Source organism: Marmota monax, unplaced genomic scaffold (assembly GCF_021218885.2).
Source record: "Marmota monax isolate L192 unplaced genomic scaffold, Marmota_monax_Labrador192_F-V1.1 WCK01_AAM20220418_F8-fsc00020, whole genome shotgun sequence".
Taxonomy (NCBI): domain Eukaryota; kingdom Metazoa; phylum Chordata; class Mammalia; order Rodentia; family Sciuridae; genus Marmota; species Marmota monax.
The window spans coordinates 16,322,128-16,329,640 of record NW_026692912.1 but is presented as its reverse complement, the minus strand read 5'-3'; the positions used below and the strand labels follow the sequence as shown (position 1 = coordinate 16,329,640).

At 36.2% G+C, this 7,513-nt stretch overlaps 1 protein-coding gene across 5 annotated transcripts in view; it reads left to right on the top strand.

The window, feature by feature from the left end:
- Positions 1–2,007: 2,007 nt before the first annotated feature.
- The window catches only part of Rc3h2 (ring finger and CCCH-type domains 2), a 56,154-nt gene continuing 50,648 nt past the window's right edge, over positions 2,008–7,513 (top strand). For 3 of the 5 annotated variants that reach the window (XM_058581696.1, XM_046451657.2, XM_046451660.2), the window contains exons 1-2: positions 2,009–2,180; positions 5,422–5,474. The gene's annotated coding sequence lies outside the window, so the exon portion shown is untranslated. Of the gene's footprint in view, positions 2,181–5,421; positions 5,475–7,513 lie in introns of all 5 variants that reach the window. The other 2 variants (XM_046451659.2, XM_046451658.2) reach the window with 2 other exon arrangements.

The window sequence follows — 7,513 nt, the reverse complement described above, 5'->3', positions numbered from 1 at the left end:
TCTTTCCCATTTGAGTAAGTGACCATTTATAGTTGTGAAAGTATTTCCCTTTCAGGAATAGTTTGTGTTTGAAGTACTTATTTTTCCTTACCAGGATAAAATTTTGAAGGGGAGGGCTCGGGATGGGAAGAGAGAGTAAAATAAACTGAATTTTTTTAGGAATTGGCATTTACTATCTTGGATGTTTAAGAAAAATTTGGTTGAAAATGTTTAGGTTTATATGTGCCTTGTAAAATTGTTGTAAAATTTTTTTGTGAGCACTTTGAGATTTTTGCTTTGGGGGAAGGGTGTTTTGTAAAAGTGATGGTTGTTATTTATATTATTTATTCCTGTTAACTAGAACAGAGTGATCTTAAAACATTCCTAGGTGAGTATGTTTGCATGATGTGTCTTAAAAGTTGCAGGTGAATGGAATCTTTTTTAATATGTAGGCATGGCAAAGCAAAGTGCAGAATTTCTTCATTTAAAATATTCACTTTTAGTTGATTCTGTTTTTGATAAGATAAAATTATTTGTGAACAGCTTTTTTATTTACTGCATTTATAAATATAAAAGACCTTGAAAGGTAGTTGTTACTTTGTTGTAAGAGAAAATCCTTGCTGTTTTTCCTTGATGTAACTAGCTTTTATGTTTACATAAGAAATAATAAAGTGGAGGTGGGAATAGAGAACTTTTCGTCTTGCCTATGTTCATGAATTTTAGGTTACAATTTCTCCTATTTAATCATTTACTCTAAAAATACCTATTGAGTTTTTAATTATCTGTACTAGAATCTGTGTGTAAAAATAAAAATCCCTGTACTCATGAAACTTTTATTCTAGTGGAAGGAGACAAACAGTAAACAAGTAGAATTAATGTATGTCAAATTTTGAAAACGGGTTTGAAGATAGAGATAGGAAGTCTAGGGAAAGTGGGTTGGGATTGTTATATGTAGTGATCAGTATACTTTTGAAAAATCAGGTATATTCCATCGTCTGTGGAATAGAAATAATTGTGTATATACATGTATGCATATATGCATATGTATTTACATGTTTATGTGCATATACCCACAAATATATGTCTTCACACGCATGTCTTCCATAGAATTGAAAAATACAATAGGTTGGAAAGCAACTATATAAATATAATCACCCATCACTCTCCAGTTGAAAATATAAAAATGAATTGCTGATTGTTGGGAACATTTATTTTGGATTGTTATATATTCCATATAGCAAAGTGAATTAGAAGATAACAACATATACATAAAAGTCTGATGAGGGCCAATGAATTTTTCCAAAAGCGCTGATCTTGTCATCAGGCAGTAATAGCCATGTTTTTAAAGCTCATTATATAACATTTTGGGTATTTTAATTAATGTTTGGTTTATTTCCATAGAACTTTTTGATGGACATCTAGTTCCACATTGAAGGAGTTCAGGGTTTTCTCTTTAATAAGATTAGAGAGGTGTAAGTGTCTGCCAATTAAACTTTTTCATTTTGGTGTTTTTGTTTTGTGATTGGCAGATTACGTGGTACCAATGTGAAAGAATTGAGGGATCCGCTCAGCATTTCATTACAGGAGAATGAAGTAGAAAGTAACACGGGTGTATAAGATTCTGTTCAAAGAACACGCTTCGTGGTGGGAGACTGACAGTACAGTACCTCACGACAGTGTCTAGCCGGCGCAGATGAATGCACAGGGATTTTCCCATCAATCCCTTCGCCTAGCCTAGAATTCATCACAGCAGTCCCACAGTGCTCCGGGGCCTCCTCGTCACGTGATGAGGGTGGATTGGTTAGCCCAGAGAGAAGCCAATGCGCAGTTTAGGTGGCAGGGACTACTAAGCTTCTCTTTCACCTCACCAACTCCCGGGCTTGCGTAATCTCGCGTGTACTGGAGAGAATCTTCTCGCGAGAGCTAAGTCGGGATCCCTCCAGGTCCGCCTCCGTGGTGAGGAGGAGGAGGAGGAGGAGGAGGAGAAGGAGGAGGAGGCGGAGGGTGGAGGAGGAGGAGGAGGCCCCGCCGCGGCCTTCGCCGCCGCCAACGGGGCTGTCCCTGTAGCTCCCGATGGAGTTTGAGGCCGTGAAACCGCCGCCGAGCTCTGCCCCGGCGAGACGAGGCGCCTCCGTCGCCGAGCCGCGCCGTCGCGGGGCTCCCGGGAGCGGCCCTTAGCGACCCCGCCCGGGCCCCCTCAGGTAGGGCGGGGGCGGGCACGATGCGGCTCGGGCCCCAGCCCGGTGCCAGGTCCCCAGCGGTCGGGCGGGAGACCGGTCTCAACCCGGGGGCCTGTATACTGCTGCTGCCGGAACCCCGAGGGTTGGGAACTGAGGGCCGCACCTGACACTCGGACGGAACCCTGGGCCTGAGGAGGCCCCTGTCTCGGGTAGGGCTTTTTCGATGCGGAGCGACCGGCTCAAATGGCCACCTTCCTCCAATACTGGCCGAGAGGACGCCTCTGACCACTAAGGAACCCACCCAAGCGAAGGCCAGGTTTCCCTCTCCCTTTCCTCCCCCAGTTAGTAAGAGAGGGCTTTGGAAGAGGTCCTCGAAATCTGGTCCTCTTCTGGCTTTTCATCTTGCTGCCCTGGGGCTTCCGGAGACCCTCGCGCAGGGATGGTGGAGGCGATGTGAGTGGTGTAAATAGGGACCTTGGCCAAACAATGCCCTGCGAGGGCTTAACCTCCCTGGAGGGAGATGGCCCGACCTGAGTGATTGCACAGAGGATCTGACTAGAAGCAATGGCATGAAACACAGCCAGGGAATTCTGCTATGGCTTTCTTTTTTCCCCCTTTCATATTTTTTTTTCCTTGGGGAAGCTTCTTGAGAAGACTCTTCCACCATCTTAGAAGAATGGTAGAGAGCATCTTTGTTTCTCAGAGAAGCAGCTTTACTTTTCTCTATCCTTAGCTTTCAGGAAGGAAAGAGATGAGGGTAGCTGTCATTTCCATCCTTCAGATCACCAGTTTAAGGTATCTGCAGATAGAATCTTCACACCAAAATAGTCTCAAGTAATCCCTGACATAAAGTAAATCTAGTCCAGTGATTCTCAACCCTTTTTATATTTTCATAAAACCCACCTGGATTCTCATTTTAACTCCTACTGTCCTCTTACCTAGGTCCATTCTTTGTTATTTCTACTCGTTCTCCACCCACTGTGATCAGAATGACTTTGTATCCTAAATAAAGTGCTTAAATCATTTCCATTTTTGTGTTAGTCAAAACTTTTAAGTTCCAATAGGAACTTTTGATTAACCCGAGAAAGCTAATATTGCTAGACCGAAGTGATATAATTTCACCCAAAAGCAAAGAAAAATTAGTTTGTGCAGTCTTTTTATAGTTAAATATGTACAGAACTTAGTTGAGGCTTTTTGAATCATTAAGTGTAGTGCATGGATTCTCCTGTTTTCACCTTCTTTTTATCTAGTTTAAAGTTAAACTAACATCCCTGTCTTAATGTTGTTTACTTTCACATCCTACTAAGTACTGTTCTTCACTATTGCCTCTTTTTTTTTTTTTTTTTTTTTGATTTGGAGATTTATTTTTTCCAAATTCTGGAGTTTGGAAAATTGCTAGAAGGGCAAAATATTAAACATAACATTCCACTCTCGTTTAGAAAACGGATGTTATAATTCAAGCAGGCTCTTTTATTCTCTGATGATCTGATTGCAGTTGTGTTCATTAGGGGATCCTTTGAGTTACTACTGATCTGTTATTACTGTTGTGTAACCTGACATGTAAGAAGACTTATGTCCTTTGTTCATATTTTCATTAATTCACATTCTGCTTTTGTAATTTGCAGTCTTCCACTGACAGAGCATTTTTCTTTACACAGGATTTATATTCACATATAGAACATAAACTGTGATAGGTAAAAGTGTTAAATAAACTTATAAGAAGTTGTAATAAGAACTTGCTTATTGTTTTGGTTAGACTCATTGAAATTTCACTTCCTAATGTTGGAAAAAGGAAGCATGTTGTAAAAATAAAGCTAGTTGAAAAATTTTTTAAATTGATGTTTGGCACCCAGTCTCATGTCTGTTTTAAGTTACATCTTTCTGATGAGGGCTTTTTAATTTTATGAATGCCTTAATAGTGACTTTCATCTCAAATTTTTTCATAGAAAGTAGTTTTGAGTATTTCTTTATAATCTTTAGTAATCCTGAGTTGCTCTGTCCATTACTAACCAGTAAGCTACATGTGGAAATTGAGAACTTTTGAAGCTGTGTGAATTGAGATGTGCTATAAGTATAAAAAACACAGATTTTCAAGACTTAATACTAAGTTCTTTTTTAATATTTCAATAATTTTTTCTTTTTGTCTTTTATATGGTAGTTGGTATTGAACTCAGAAACTTTCTACAAATCTCTGAGCTACATTCCCAGACCTTTTTATCTTTCATTTAAAGATAGGGTCTCACTAAGTTGCCCAGGCAGGTCTTGAACTTGGGATGGATCCTCTCACCTCAGTCTTCTGAGTAGCTGGTATTAGAAGGGTATAATAGTAGCTGGTATTTATACTGAATACATGATCATATTTTAGATAAGTTGGACTAAATAAAACATTAATAAACTTAATTTCACTTTTTTTTTCATATGACAAGATTTTAAATTACTTGCTTTTTTGTTGTTTATTTTGGTTTTGGGGATTGAATAGCCTTGCATATGCTGAACATTTACTCTTATCACTGAGCTACACCTCTAACACCTTGCATTATGTATTTATTGGACATTGCTTTTCTAGAGGAATACTACTTTTTCAAGAAATAAATTAACTAAATAAAAGTAAACATATGGGTTTGGGGATATAGTCAGTAGTATATTGCTTTCCTTGCATGTGTGAGACCCTGGGTTTGATCCCTAGAACTGCAATCAGTCAATAAATGTAGATATATGAAAACCAAAAGTAGATACATGAAAACCTGACAGAGTATACTCTTATAATTAGAAAAATCAAAGAGCTAAAGACTTTGGTAATAAGAAAGTTATCAAGTGGCTATTATTTGATAGGCAGAAACAAATACCTAAGTTCCTTTTCAAAAATAATCCATCTTTGAAGTCTAGCCATCACTAAAGAAGCAAAACTTTATTAGTTGGAATAGAAATTTATCTCATTGGGGCTGGGGGTGTGGCTCAGTGGTAGAATGCTTGCCATCTACAAATAAAAAAAATATTAATAGAAAAAAGAAAAAAAAATTACCTTATTATTTCCCTATTAAAAGGCATTGAAAGTTATATACTTAAAGAACTGAGTTTCAACCCCGTAATTGATTTAAGAAATAAAACATGAGTCTTACATATTTATAAGTTAAAGTCACATATAATCACAGTGTTTATAATTCAGTATCTTTTTCTTCAATCCTTTTGATGTGTTTGGGTGCTGAGTTTTAGAGTTTACAGATTATTTCGATTGTTTTTTGTTTCTTTGCTTGTTTTTTAGGTTAAGACCTAGATTGTGCTTCTGGTGCTTTAAATATAATTTTAAGTCCAAAGGTAATTATTTTAAAGTTTTCTAAATTGACAAGTATTGTTATCCATTTTATAGTTTATAATCCTCACATGTGTTAACTAGAATGAAAAAACAAATGATTGTTTTAATTTACACACCTGAGCCCCAATGTTTATATTTTTATAAACAGAATTATAAAATAATATGCATGTATGTATATGCATGTACATAAATTATATATACACACACAGTGAAAAACATGTAAACTTTACTCTGACATTTTGAAATCAAATGCCATGGTCCTGAACTGGCTGCATAATATGGTGGACTAATAACAGAAAATGAAAGTGCTTAGCTGGTATGCAGTTTGCTCTTAATAAAGCAGTTTGTAATTTGCATCATGAGAGATGTCTATTCCTATTTTATGTCTCTTCTTATTTTATGAGTTAGCCCTCATAGCAAATGGCTTAGAAAATTATGTGAGGGAAAATTTGTTTAAGGTTGCACCCCTACTTTAGCATTTCTTTGTTTTGTCTTTGTCCTTCAGTGTTAGAAGCTAGTAACTAAAATTAGTTATTACAAAAGATGGAATGTTTTTCTTAAGTAATCTAGTAATCTCTACAGTATTTAGGGACAAGGACTTTTATCCATTTTATCCCAACTTGAAATGTTTTAGAAGTATATTTAAGATGAATACTTCAGTGTTAACTATAAATGTTAATAGCAGTTTAGACTTCCATAGAGTCAAATAAATCCCAAAAAATGTGCTAGTATATGGGCTGGGGATGTAGCGTGGCTCACCTGGCATGCGTGTGGCCCGGGTTCAATCTCAGCACCACATACAAACAAAGATGTGTCTGCTGAAAACTAAAAAATAAATATTAAAAAATTCTCTCTCTCTCTCTCTCTTTCTCTCTCTCTCTCTCTCTCTCGTAAAAAAAAAAAAGTGCTAGTATAAACCTAGAAGGTATTCAAATTAACATATTCTTAGCTCTCTATGGCTCGTTCATATGCTTTTTTAAAAGAACTATTAGGAGAATACAATATCCATCATTTGGGGTAGGTATAAAAATATTTTCTAGGTAAATTACAATTACCATTTTTTTTTTTTGAGAGAGAGAGAGAGAATTTAAATTTTTTTTTTTTTTTTTTTTTTTTAGTTTTCCGCAGACATAACATCTTTGTTTGTATGTGGTGCTGAGGCGCAAACCCCGGCCGCATGCATGCCAGGCGAGCGCGCTACCGCTTGAGCCACATCCCCAGCCCCTACAATTACCATTTTTAAAGCCCAATTTTGTCCTCACTAATCAAACATTTTAATGGACTATGTAAGTTTTTTCTGTATTTCAGATAAAATTTTATTTGTTTTTGTCTTGAGCAATCTAATTTATTGATAATGGTAATGAACAAAAACAATTTTTTTTAAAAAATCAAAAAATTCATTATATCAAGTTATTTAAGGAAAATGTAGTTCATAATTTTGTTGTCAAAAAGTTAGAATCTGACATATAGCAGGAGGCAAATTTGGAATTATTAGGAATTATTTGGAATAATTAGGAATTATTACCCAAACTTTGTTAGGTTGTTTTTTTTGTTTTTTCCCCCCAGTTCTGGAGATTAAACCCAGGGCCTCCCACATGCTAGGCAAGTGCTCAAACTATCAAGTGTATTCTTGAATACAGTAGTTCGAAAACTAAAGAAAGAGTATTTGCCCTGTTTCCCATTACCCAGTGGACTGAGACACCCTAATCCACAAAATTAACATTTCCAAATAATAACTTTTTCCATTGTGGAAAAAGTTTGTTAGTTCAAGTTATTAACTGACTTGAGGCTCTCAATAGTAGATTTAAGACAAAATTAATTTTTGCTTAGATTTACAAATTTTCCCTGTATAATTTTACAATAAAGGAAACTGAATATTAAATACGTTAGTTTTAGGAAGTTATCAGTTCACCTACTTAGGCCTCATTTCTAAACTTGGAATCATAATTACTGATTTTTAGATTGCTGGTTTAATCAGTATGACAATGTGAAGGTGACTGGTGTAAAAATAAATTGTAATTTATAAGATTTGCATTAGAAC